Below are 13,716 nucleotides of genomic sequence, written 5' to 3'. Positions count from 1 at the left end.
GTGGCCAGGCCCCTTTCAGAAGCCCAAAGAACGTCCTGAGCCAAGCAGCTTTGCTTGCCTGAACTGGGGAAAGCAAGTGCAGGAAGAGTGGAGAGGAGATGCCTGCGCCTGAAGAGGCCCTTGTGCCCGGCCAGCTGAGAGGTGGAGTAGCCATGACATTTTCTGAAAAATCCCTTTGCCAGGACTTTTCTCCTGAGAGGCTGAGAGGTCTCAGGAAGAAAATGGAAGCAATAACGATCTGCTGCTGTGGAATGCAACAGGTGGCATCTTTGATTGGTCTCATGAGGTTGTTTCTAATTAATCACAGTCAATGGCAGTCCAGCTGTCTCAGGCTGTCTGCTCAGTCACAAGATTCTATTTTCATTCCATTCTTGCCCTTTCCTTGCAAGCCTTCTGATGAAATCCTTGCTTCTATTCATTTACAATACTGCTAATATATCATTTTTATAGAAGATAGATCATAAAAGAATAAATCTGCCTTCTGAAACATGGAAACAAGATTCTCTCGCTTCCTTCATCCTGGGAGCCCACTGAACACCAGCACAAGGAGGGAAAAAGGGAATGGATCATCCCCTTTAGGGAGAGCTTCCCCCATGCCCTGAGTTTTAAGAGGAGCTTAGCCATAGATAGGAAATGTAATGTTGTGAGGTTTTCTTGGCAAGGCTTTATTTAGTTAGGATTATGGAGCATAGAAAGCTTCCTTCATGATGCGCTGCTTGGATAAAAGAAGAGTATTGCTGATGTGGGGAAGCTCAGAACTCTCCTGGGAGGAGAAATGGATGAATGGATGAATGGATTCTTCTTATGACCATTCTTCTTATGAATGGTCATAAGAAGAATGAAGGTAGCCAAGGAAAAACTGGCTTTCAGTAGATGTGCTGTGTCCTGTTAGCCTGAAGCGGCCACCTATGGCCGGCTGGGGGTCTACGTACAAATCAGTAACAGGACGGGACTGCTGTGGAACGTGCCTTGAGCTGTTTTATTTTTCAGCATCACTCTCGCTACATGGTTCTGACAACGGGAAGGTGCCAGCAGCTCACATCCCAGGCAGCAGACCAAGAACTCAATGTTACAACTTACTTGAGAAGCTTTTTGAGCAATCACACAAAGCAGAAGCATATTGACAGTGGTTCCATCCAACTGCTATAGGCACACGTGCCATTAGTTAAGACAATGCCTGCTTATTTCAAATACAATGCCTGCTTGAAAGCCTTAAAAGACAATGCACAGAGCTCCATTATGAAGCTTCAAACTTCCGAACATCTTGCTAGATCAACTTTTCTGCAGCTTAGGAAGTTATCCTAGACAAGCGTTAATACACAGACCATTGTTCTATTTGTCCTTGCTTTTCTACATTTTAAATAATTTTTCTGCTGACCTATCTCATGGCTACTGCTTAGCTCTAATCACAGTTCTGTTGTCTCTGAGGCCTGCCTTTTGCAGCTTTCCCAAAACCCTCTGATTTTGTGGATTCCCACACAGCTGCAGTGCCTGTGCTGCAAGGAGCACAAGCAATTCAGCCTTGCCAGGGTTTCTTAAGGGTGTCTTGGTGTTCCCCAGGACATGTACGCATTTGGGGAAAAGCCCTTGGAAGAGAAGGGCTTGATTCCCAAGGAAACTGCTTCCCCAGCAGTCCCCGGCCTGGTAGGTGCAGCTGTCTCCCTTTGACTCCCTGTGTTTCCTTTAGTCCTTGAGGCCCCTTGCACTTGGCAGAGGGGCAGGGGAAGGATGTGAAGAGCAGCTTTGGCATCTGCCTGGGCCTGCAGAGACCAAAGCAAGCACCTGCAGCAGGGTTTGTTCCCCACCTTTGAGCACAGGTCTGAGCCGGATCATTTCTGTCCAGCCAAGAGACCCAAAGCTCTCTTGGGGAGCTGTGAATTCAAAGGCCTCTATGCACGCATTAATGCCATCTCCTCTAGCTCTTGGCAAGATGTGTTTGCCTCTTTCTTGCTGGAAGCTGCTCTGCTCCAGGGCCAGCAGCGTGCTGGGCTGTGCTGGCCAGGCACTGTGGACAGTCCTTCCCTGAGCACTCTGCCGGTCTTGGTGGGGCCCAGCCTGTCTTAGACACTTGGGACAAGGGATTCCTTCCAATCAGAGGCACTTTGGCTTTGGTGGGGGTGGCCCCAGAGCACTTGGCAGCGTGTCCAAGTGCCCTTGGTGACACAGTGCAGCACGGTTACCATGGAACGGAATGGAACGGGGTGTGCAAGGGCCCTTTGTGACATGTGGTGACGTGGGTGCTGGTGGTGTCGAGGCAACGCCTCAGTGCTTGGTGCACGTGAGGATACAGGACGTGCCAGAGCTGTGCTGTGAGGAGCCCCACACAGCCAGCTCGTTCGTCGCTGACCCGGAGCTTTGCCAAATTGTTCCTCCTGCAGCTGGCCTTGCGGCCAGACTGCGGGACTTGGTGACTCGGAACTTTTCCGAGGCATCTCCCATCCCTGTGGCCAGTGGCCTTGTGGCTAGGCCATAGGACTCACTGACCTCCACTGTTCACGAGGAGTCTCCTGTTCTTGTGGCAGGAGCCCTCGAGAACAGAGTGCAGGACGTGCTGTCCTGTAGCCTTCCGGAGGCTCCTCTGTCTCAGGCACCTGGGAGGCGCGACTGCGGCACTCGCCCAATCAGACCTTTGCTGAGGCACCTTGTCTCCAAGGTGTCCTGGAGGTCTGAAAAGGGGATGGCGGGCAGAGTGCTCAGGCTTTTCCAGGTGCTTCGGGGGAAGAAAAAGAAAGGCCCTGCAGCCTCCCCAGCACAGCAGCCTGCAGAGCCGGAGCAGGTGCAGTCACTGCAGGACGGTGAGTGGCAGAGGCGGGCTGCAGGGCTGGTACCTGCCGCCGGCCTGGCCCCATCCCATCCCTGCCCCTGTGGATGTGCCCATGGACAGGGCAGAAGAGGGGCTGGGACAGCCCCCCGGCGGCCGTGCTCGCTCTCCTGAGCACCTGGGGGCTGTCCCTGCCTGGGGAGCGCAGGGCTGGGCTGTGTTCTCCGGCCTGTTCAGCAGCCCTTCAGCTCTGGCCGCACTCGCTCTTTGCCAGATGCAGGGAAGGATGGGACGCAAGAGCAGGACCCCGCTGGCGGCCGCTTCCGCAGAGCAGCGCAGGTACCTGGGGCCATCCCCACCTGGGCCAGGCCTGCTGGCACTGCTCGGCCCGGCACTGCGCTTGGAGCGGACCATGGAACGTTCCTCTCTTCCCGCCCTTCCTTCTGCTGCAGGCGCTGCGCAGGTTCCTGCGGGTTGGGCGCAGAAAGACCAGCGCCACGGCCAACGAGGGCACGGCCCAGCTGCGGGCAGAGCCTGATGTCAGCTCAGCGTCCCCTGAGCGCACAGCAGACTCTGACCGGGCAACAGCTGAGGGCAGGGCGGAGGCTGTCACAGCCCTGAGTGAGAGCATGGCCACCACAAACACCGGTAGGCCGAGGACGCAGAGCACTTGGGCCATCTCAAAGGCTGACAGCACGCCCACTTGCACTGCGATTCCTGCTCCCACTCAGGATATTTTTTCTTCTCAGCAGCAGCAGGTAAGCAGCCTGGGGCCGGGGCCGAAGGCCTCCCAGGATCGTGTGGCCCCTCAGGCCACGTCTGCTGGGCCCCCTCAGCCATCGAGGCTAGCACAAGGGGGTGGGAAGGCAAGCACTTCTCGGGCGAAGCGGGAGAAGTTGCTGCCTTTGGATAGCACTCCAGGTCTACCCCATGCCTTCTCCAGGTGCCAGCCATGGTGAGGGACATTCACCAGACCCTCGTGTCCCGTGTCACCGTGGACGCTGGGCTGAAAACAAACATCCTGAGCCTGGCTGAAGAGCACCCCGCTAATGTGGTGATGAGCCTCCTGCGCTGTGCCCCGACCTGTGACAGGTACAGAGCACAACTGCCTCCAGAGCTCAGCGCTGGCCGGCCCGTAGGGCCCCACCCCCTGGACGGCCGGTCCAGCGGGGTCTGCCAGACAGGCAGACAGCTCCAGGACCTTGGGACCCCTCTGTTTCCTCAGCCTGCTGCCATGCTCCCCCCCTACCTCTCAGGGCCCGGGGCTCTGTCACCCGGCCCCACGCAGCCCAGCGGGGCACGGTGCTGACGCGCAGCTCTGCTCCCACAGAGCTGCTGTGCTGATGTGGAGAACCATCGGCTCGTCGCCATACGCAGGGCGGAAGGTGCTTCCAGAGCTGCTGTCTGTGCTGGAGGACAGGCCGCAGTGCAGCACCTTCTTCTGCAGCGGGGATAACGAGGCCATCTTTGCCCTGGCTGTGAGTTTCTGGAACTGGCCTTTGCTCAGCCTCCAGATCACCGCTCCGTGCTTTCTCCCTGTCCTGCAGTTCCCTGCCTCTGGCGCTGGGCTGAAAGCCGGCCTAGGGGCAGGCTTGGGGGCAGCAGGCCGGCTGCTTCCACTGCGCCTCCCCTCGGGCCCTGCCACACTGACGCCTCGGCACTGAGTGCTGCCTCGGGCTGCTTTCTCCTTTGCAGGCAACTGTGGTGCTCTGGAAGACTGCCCACATGCCCGAGTGGCACGACGCAGTGGTCTTTTATTCCCCCCACCTGTTTGTGGCTCTGCTCTTCCAAGTTTTTGCCACCACAGAGCAGATGCCAGAAGAGATTGAGAACTTCTGGAGAGCCTGCCGGGAGGAACACCGCCTTCCCACGAAGGCCAACAGGTCTCAGTCGCCCTGTCCTTCCCACGCCCTTGTGGCCAGGGCCAGTGCTCCCGGCGTGACCTGGCCTTTGCTCTGTATACAGGTTTGCAGCGCAGGCCATGAAGGCTCTGCTCTGCCAGCTGGACTTTGAGGAGAAACTGGTGGCTCTGGAGCGCAGGCGGGTCTGGGACACCCTGCTCTGTGCCGACACCCAGAGCTATGCAGTGGTTCTGCTGGCCAGGTGAGACCCCCGTCTCCCCGCCACTGCCAGCGTTTCTGCCCTGTGCCCAGAGTGCCCCACACAGTGCCCGTGGTTGTGGGTAAGAGGGCCTTGTCACCGAGGGCCAGCCGAGCAGACTGGAAAAGGCTGGGAGAGGAGGGTGCCCAGGAGCAGCCGCGTCCCCAAGCGGCCACATCCTCTCGCAGGCTGCTGCAGAAAGGTCACACCTCTGTGAGTCAGTCCTGGCAGAGGTTTGCCTGCCTACCTCAGGGCTTTGCTGCCTTTTTCCCCCTGCCAGGATGTGCCGTAGCTTGACCCCCTTGTCTTCCGGCATCGCCTTGCGCCTGCTCAACCTGCTCATGGGGAAGCAGCCCCGCTGGGATCTGCCCTCCCTGACCTTCTTTGTGGAGGTGAGCCTGATGGCCAGCACTGCCTGGCTGAGCTGCCTCCCAGCTCTCTGGCCTCTGGTAGCTGCAGCCGCCTGGGATGCTGCCCCACACCCGCTGCTGCTGCCTGGGCCCGGCCCTGTGCCGTTCTGGGCTCCTGCCAGCCGGCTGCCCTGACACTGCCCTGTGCCTTTCAGGTCCTGGAGTGTCTGGACTTGAGCCAACACGGTCCCAGGGCCCTGGCGCTTGTGTCCAGGCACCTGCCCAGCCAGTGCAGGGACAGGCTGCGCCTGGTGCTCAGAGGCCTGGTGGTGCTCAGCCAGGAGCCCTCGCTGGTGAGAAGGGGCAGTGGCTGAAGCCGTGCTGGCAGCGTGGGGCTGGGGAAGGCAGACCTTTGGGCTTGGCTGGCCTTTGGCAGCAGAGGCAGCTGCTCCCAGCTCTCCTGCCTCCCCACTTTGGCTGCCCAAGTGCCACAAGCAGCTGTTGGTGCTGCAGCTGTCCTGGGCTTCACAGCACGGCCTCGTCTTGCACACAGGGCGGAGGAATACGCGGCCTGTATCAACACCTGTTGGAGCAGCTGGCAGATTCAGATGCAGACATGGTCGGGATGACCCTCTTTGTGCTCGCACAAGTGCTCCAGGAGAAAGACCTCAGGATAGCCAGCGTCACCGCCCTGGAGCTGGCTGAGCCACTCCTGCCACACTTTGACAATGTAAGGCTCTGTGCTCCCCGCCAAGGGCACTGGACGCTGCCCAGAAATTTTGTGCCTGGTGTGGCTTTGGGCCTCTGCCCTGATGGGCCCGCAGTAGTTGGTGCTGAGGTCTTTTCCTTTCCTCCAGGACAACAGAATTGTGCAGCTGCTCTCCATGAAGCTCTTCTGCAGGGTGATGCAGCTGGCAGTGGAAGAGGGGGAAAAGCCTCTCACGAGAATCGTCAGCCAGAGCCTGCTCCCTCTCTTCTTGCGCTGGCATGATGAGAAGCGACGTGTGGCAAAGGTGAGGTTTTGTGTGATGATGCTGCTGCAGCCCTGGGAAGGCTCTCGGCTGCCTCCTGCCCTGGCAGCTGGCGGGCTCCCACCTCCCCTGGCCTTGGCACAGGGATGGCCTGGGCTCTGGTGCCCTGGGCTCTGGTACCACCTGCGGCTCTTGGCTGCTCTCCAGGCCGCTTTCCAAGCCCTGCTTTGTGCAGCCCGCTTCCAGAGGAGGAGGGACCTGGAGGAGCTGCTGAGGAAGGAGCAGCGGATGAAGTTTGCCGAGCGCCTGGTAAGGAGAGCCAGGAAGCCCCAGCCGCAGGCTGGAGAAGCCTCCTGCCACCAGGGCTCAGTGTGGGGGGCTGGCAGCTGTTCCCCTGCCTAGCGCTGCACCCGGGGCTGCAGCCTGTGCCCCACACGACGCTCCCTGCACCGGGCCACGTGGGCCGGATCAGCCGGTGCCGGGCGCAGGGAGCGCCCGGCCGAGGGGCAGAGCCCGCCCTGAGCCTTCCCTCCCGGCGCTCCCCGCAGCTGCTGGAGGATGAGAGCCGAGCAGCCGAGCACCTGCGCTGGGCCCTGCCGTACCTGCAGAGCCCACAGAAGCCCCTGCGACAGGCCGCCATCAGGTTCATCGGTGAGCCACGAGCTCGGTGTCCCTCCCTGCCCCTCGGCCCGGCTGCTGCCCCGGCAGCGACAGCCACGGCCAGGCCGCTGGAGCCCTGCCCGCCCTCGGTGCTTCCTCTGCCCTCCCACGGCCTTGGGCGGCAGCGCCCGGCGGGAGCCCTGCCCGGGCAGGAGGGCGTGCCGCCATAGGGCTGGCAGCACCCCTGTCGGGCAGCTGTGCCGCCTGGGGCCACCACGGGCTCTGTCTTGCCAGGGGTCGCCGGAGTGCTCACCATGGGGCAGAAGGAGGAGCTCCAGGTCCTCAGTGAGGGTGAGTGAGGCCAGCTGCAAATCCCAGCCCCGCAGCTACAATCCCTGCCCGGGCTACGGAGGGCTCTGCTCCCTGCACGGATGAGGGGCAGCGGGGACAGAGCCCGGACAGCTTTCAGGGACACGGCGGGGAGCTGAGGCTGAAGCCCTTGTCTCCACACCCATTCTGGCCACGGCAAGAGCCGGCTGGGATGGCCCTGGCAGGAGGGATTCCCTGCATTCCTGTAATCTGGCCTCTGACCTTGGCTCTGTTCCTCTCTTTTCCAGCCCTTCAAGCCCTGAGGGAATGCGAGTGCCCCTCCTTCATAAACCAATATATCCAGCTGACGTTCGACGCAAGATCTGCCGAACTTCGTCTGCAGGATCAGAAGAACCCGTGTCCTTTGGCGACCCCCAGCTCCCATTGAAGACGAGACCACCTGCAGAGCTCCAGGCACAGCTCTTGTTGGTCACAGCTGAGCCTGTGGGAAGCTCCAGGAGCTCCTGTCATCTCCCTCCTTCTTGGAAGCTTCCTCCCTCCCTCCCTCCCTCCCTCCCTCCCTCCCCGCAGCCCCCAGGCCCTGCCCATCCCCTTTTTTGCCTCCCAGTCCACCCCTTTGCTTTGCCTTCCCTTAATAAACAGTTTGGCTTTTTCACTTTAAAAGCGTGTCTGTGAAGCTGAAGCAGCACAAATCCTGAGCCCGGGGACACGCAGGGCCCTGCTGCCGTTCTCTTTCACGCTGTGTGCTGTGCACGGCCACAGAGTAAGAAGGGCAGCTCAGGCTGATAGTGGCACCCTAGAAAATGCTAAGATAAACTCTGAAATGTTAAGCCTTGTGTTTTACCTGCCTAAGTAGTAGTAATTAAAGTAATTATTCTGTAATCATAAGAAGAACAAGGAGAAACTGTATGTTCCTAGTCTAAGGTGGCTATGCTTGGTTGAAATCTATGTATACTATAGAACAATGTAAGTTTATTAATTAACATGAACGTTATATAAGGATAGAATATAAAAGCATATCCATCCCGAACCTATGTTGGAGTCAGATTTGGGTCTTTACCCCTGACACCCAGAGCTCTTCAATAAAAGCACCAGCATATAATCATTTCTCGTGATTATGTGCTCCTGAACGCTAACAAGGCTGCAAAGGTCCCTGTCCTGCTGGTTCAGTTGCACAGCACCATGGAGTTGAAGGTCATGCTGAGCATGCTGAGGGAACAAGGACCCTGGGTTTTAGAACAGCCAGCTTGAGTATGCTCTGAAGCCAGCTGTGAGGGATTCCCTGGCAAGCATCTATGGAGGGCAGAGGAGCTGGCAAACATGGAAGTTTTTCCCAAAGAGCTTCCTGAAATCACAGCAATGCTCCATCCCTGCCCAGGGGCAGGAAGAGGGCAGAACCAGAGAGCATCGTGGCCTAAAAGTGAGCTTTGGCTTTGCCTAAAAGCAGCAGCAGCAGCAGCAGCAGCAGCAGCAGCAGAGCGGCTGAGACACAGAGGCGCTGAGTCCCAGTGCCCACCGTGCTGTCAGGCAGCGCCTGCAGGCTCGGTGCGCTTCTGGCAGCTCTGGTCTCCCCACAAGTGAGGAATCAAAGGCCCTGCCTCAGGCCCAGTCAGAAACCCAAGCAAGTGAGAGCAGAGGGAGGGGACCCTTCCAATCTCTCCTGGGCATGGCTGCGAAAGAGCCGCTGCGTCTTCCTGCCCCTCTCTTTGGGATGTACTGGGCCCGGAGACGGCCAGCTTGTGCTCTGCTCTCCCAAGCGCCTTCTGGGCGGGCAGGAGAAGTGCTGCGTGCATGGCGGAGCATCCCGCAAGGGACTCAAGAGAGCCTCCTGTGGGAACAGGGCTCCGCTCCCTGGCTGGCAACAGCCTGGCTTGGCTGCCCTGAGCGAGAGGCAGGAGCTCAGGAACGTGCAGAGGCAGCGGGCAGCGGGCAGCTCGCCTTCGGAGGGGCCCGGGGCTGCGCGCCCCAAGCCACGCGTGGAATCAGACTCGGGGGAAGGAAGATGAGCTCGAGCTGGAGTGCATGTGCTGCAAGGAGCACAAGCAATTCAGCCTTGCCAGGGTTTCTTAAGGGTGTCTTGGTGTTCCCCAGGACATGTACGCATTTGGGGAAAAGCCCTTGGAAGAGAAGGGCTTGATTCCCAAGGAAACTGCTTCCCCAGCAGTCCCCAGCCTGGTAGGTGCAGCTGTCTCCCTTTGACTCTCTGTGTTTCCTTTAGTCCTTGAGGCCCCTTGCACTTGGCAGAGGGGCAGGGGAAGGATGGGAAGAGCAGCTTTGGCATCTGCCTGGGCCTGCAGAGACCAAAGCAAGCACCTGCAGCAGGGTTTGTTCCCCACCTTTGAGCACAGGCCTGAGCCGGATCCTTTCTGTCCAGCCAAGAGACCCAAAGCTCTCTTGTGCATCTGGGAATTCAAAGGCCTTTATGCACGCATGAATGCCGTCTCCCCTGTCTGCTGTGTTTTAACTCTTGGCAAGATGCATTTGCCTCTTGCTCGCTGGATTGCTGCTGCCGCCACAACACAGAGGAGAAGAACGAGCATGGGAAGGGAACTGCCTGCTGGTGTCCCCGCACTCCTTAGGCTCTGGTCCTGCACTTTTCCATGCTGTCTGTCCTGTGGCGCTGGTGCTCGCTCACTCGCTTGGTTTCACTTGTTTCCTCTGCACAGCTTGGCCTCGGAATGTTTGCTTGGAGCCTGTCTGTCCTACATTCCTATCGGCAGGAAGGCAGCAAGCCGGAGGCAAGGAATTAAGCTGGGCTGCAGCAGAACTGGACCCTGCAGGCGCTGAGAGCTCTCAGCCTGAGCAGGCCACCTGCAGGACCGAATGCTAAAGAGGCAGAAGTAGCCAGGGGATACTTTGTTTCAGCCGGAGTGACAATAAAACTCTCAAGAATGCCGAGTGTTTTAAGACTCCCTTCCTTGCCCTGCTCTAGCTAAGTGGCCAGGCCCTCTCAGAAGGCCAAAGAACGTCCTGAGCCAAGCAGCTTTGCTTGCCTGAACTGGGGAAAGCAAGTGCAGGAAGAGTGGAGAGGAGATGCCTGCGCCTGAGGAAGCCCTTGTGCCCCGCCAGCTGAGAGGTGGTGTAGCCATGACATTTTCTGAAAAATCCCTTTGCCAGGATTTTTCTCTTGAGAGGCTGAGAGGTCTCAGGAAGAAAATGTAAACAATAACAATCTGCTGCTGTGGAATGCAACAGGTGGCATCTTTGATTGGTCTCATGAGGTTGTTTCTAATTAATCACAGTCAATGGCACTCCAGCTGTCTCAGGCTGTCTGCTCAGTCACAAGATTCTATTATCATTCCATTCTTGCCCTTTCCTTGTGTAGTATATGATGTAGATAATTCATGCTTTGGAGATTGAATAAAAATTATAAAGATCCAACCATGCATCTGACCCTCATGGCCAGAAGCAGGGCTTTTCATTTCCAAAAGGTTTCCAAGACTCAGCCAGATAAAATCATGACCATTAACGAGTGAGTCTTTCCTGGGTTATCAGCGACCATTTCCCGAGAACGTCAGAACATTCACCGAACAACACCTGGGAGAGATAGCATCCAAAAACAGGCAACATCTTGGCTACAGCTGAAAGGAAGACCATTTCAAGGAGCCCAGACAGCCATCCAAGCCTATGGACTTTTGTACAGGACTGCATCTGTTTAGTTCCCATTATACATATGTAGGAACATACAGAAATCTTAGGTCATTTCTGCTCCAGGTAGAATAAACTGTATATAAGCTGGCTACCTGGAGCAGTAGGTGTGACACTCTGGGGAGACGCTGACACTACCTTGGCTCGACCTAAGTTCACCCAGCATCAAAGTCCGGGGTTGAAACTGTCTTGGCTGTGGCGGTTTAATAATATTTTATTTTTTGGTTGTAGATCTAATAAAATTATAAAATATTTTATAAAAATTTGGCTGCAGACTTGATCATTTATAACACATTGGTGACAGCCCGATGTGATCTGATATTGGGGTCCGGGAACCCCCTTTTTTCCCCGGGGGGTGCCCCGCTGGTTTTAGCGGCCTGGACGGGAATCGGATTTCGGAACCAATCAGATTCACGAAAAAACCACAGACCAGAACTGCAGATGATGATTGGAGTTGCGTGCTAACAGAGCCAGGGAAATAAGGGCCCATTCTCGACTCGGAAAGATCTAGAGAGATCTCCGAGATACGAGGTTTTTTTCATCTGTAAAAATCAACGTGCACGAAGAATTCCATGCAGGAAAAGGACCTTAAGTATTGCATGGTTGGGTGGAGCGTGATCAGACGCATGTGTGAGACGTGACATTGTCACGGAGCGAGTGCGTAGCCCGCGATTGTGGTTCCGCTATCCTGCGAGGGAAGCGGCCAGTCAAGGGGAAAGCGAAAGGTGCTCGCTCTAAAAACATGAGACCTGGGGCTCGGGAAGAGTCTAGGGGAAAAACCGGTCATGTTTGGGATTGGAAGAAGGGAAGCAAGCCTTGAAAGGTCCAGGAATTAGTACACCTTCTGAAACCAGAGGAAACAGGTAAGAAAGACTACCTACAAGTCGACAAGGCGGTCAACTGTCCAATTGGTCAGGCTGGCGACTTTTCGCAAGCTGGAAAACCCAACGTTGGAGAAAGGATCGGGACTCGAGACGAAAGTCCCAGGAAAACAACAAAAGGTAAGGAAATTCTTAACCTTCTTTGAGAAAATGGGATTGGGAAAAAGCAAGGGACAAAAGAAAACCCAGGAAAAAATCCCTCAGGTCCCCAGGAGAGTGTTATCAGAAATACCCTGAGACAGTCCTCTGGGGTGGATGCTGGAACACTGGGATGAGAATCCACGGAGGTGGGGGAAATCCAAAGAAACGATGATTCATTTTAGTATGGAGAAATGGGGGGGGGGGGGGGGGGGGGGGGAGGGAAATCGGACAGTACGTGGTTTGGCCGATATTCGGCACGTTTGAAAGTTGGACCTGTGAGTCTTTGTTTGACCACGTGAACGGTCGCAGTCCGCGGACCCGGAGGAAATAGAGTATGCAGACATATGGAGGCATGCTCTCCCGAGTCTGCACCCAGCGAGAGCCTGCCTGTGTGCAGCAAAAGCAGGGAGGGAGTGGGAACCATTGGAAAATCTTCAACCACCTTACCTTGTGGCTCCAGAGAACCCAGGTCCCGCTCTGGCACAAGCGGTGCCAGGAATGCCTCTCGAAGTGGGGGTGCTGCAAGTTCAGGCGGTTGCATCACCGCCGCCACCAGAACAAGCGGCGGCATCCGCTCCCCCACATGGCCACGCAACTGCAGAGCAGCCGCAGCCACAAGTATCCCCGAAGGCCGAGGAGAAGGGGGCGGGTGTCCCCAGGCACGCTGAACTAGGAGGAGAACGAGGAGGTCGACCGTGAGACAAAGTGGAGATGAGGAGGAAAAACTTGGTATCTACCCCTTACGGGAGGTACCGACGGCCCCAGGGGTGATTGGATATGTCCACAGCCCAGTTGACACCATTGATGTAAGAGCGTTCAAAAAAGAGATGGGAAAGCTGATGGATGACCTGCTCGGAGTAGCAGAGGGGTTGGATGTATTTTTGGGAACAAGTATTTACACTTACGAGGATCTCCAAGTGATCCTCAGATCGTTATTTAATAATAAGGAGTGAGACATGATCTGGTCAGCTGCGATCAGGGACTGGGAAAAGCGGAACCCGAATGGGGGGGTCCAGGGAGGAGCGGTGGCCAAACCAAAAGCTGTCTTGGGAAACCCAGATGGAAGAGGGGAGGCAGATGATGATAAATCTGTGAAATATGGTGATTCAAGGTATCAGGGAGGTGGTACCGAAGGGGCAGAACATGAGTAAAGTGCTCAGGGAATGCCAAGGGAAGGATGAAACACCTATGGAGTGGTTGGAGAGACTCCGGAAGGGTTTGATGTATTCAGGGACGGACCCTGATTTCCCAGTGGGGATGGTGCTGTTGAAAACTCAGTTTGTGGCGAAATCTTGGGAAGATATTCGGAAGAAGTTAGAGAAAACAGATGGTTGGCAGGAGCAGGGGTTGCAGGGGCTGTTGCGTGAAGCTCAGAAAGTTTACATGCGCCGAGATGAGGAAAGGCAGAAAATACAGGCTAAAGTCCTGGTGGCAGCGGTGAGAGAGCCTCAGAAACAGGAACGGGGAGAGGATGCAGTGAAAAAGGGGTCAGCAAAGAAAACTGGTCCATCTCCGACTCCAGACAAAGGTTCCGGGGGGCAAAAGCGGGAGTTTGAATGGTATTACTGCAAACAAAAGGGGCACATTAAACAAAATTGCCCCAACAGAGCCAAGGATCAGGCCATGTTTCAGGAAGATTAGAGGTGTCAGGGGCTTTTCAGTTTGGGTCCCAGAACATCTAGGGAGCCCTTGATAAAATTAAAAGTGGGACCCTACAAAGAAGAATTACAATTTATGGTAGATTCAGGAGCAGAGCGGTCAATGGTGTTACAAATACCAAAGGGATGCTCTTTGAGCGATGATTCCATGGTGGTGACAGGAGCAAAAGGGGACCCTTTTGAGGTCCCCATCATAAAAAACATTGAAAGAAGCACAGGAAACAGAAAACACGTTGGTAACATTTTAGTAGCTAAAGGTGCAGACTTTAACTTGTT

This window comes from Haemorhous mexicanus, chromosome Z (genome assembly GCF_027477595.1).
Source record: "Haemorhous mexicanus isolate bHaeMex1 chromosome Z, bHaeMex1.pri, whole genome shotgun sequence".
In the NCBI taxonomy this organism is placed as follows: domain Eukaryota; kingdom Metazoa; phylum Chordata; class Aves; order Passeriformes; family Fringillidae; genus Haemorhous; species Haemorhous mexicanus.
The sequence above is the reverse complement of the archived record's forward strand: the minus strand, read 5'-3'. Positions refer to the sequence as shown.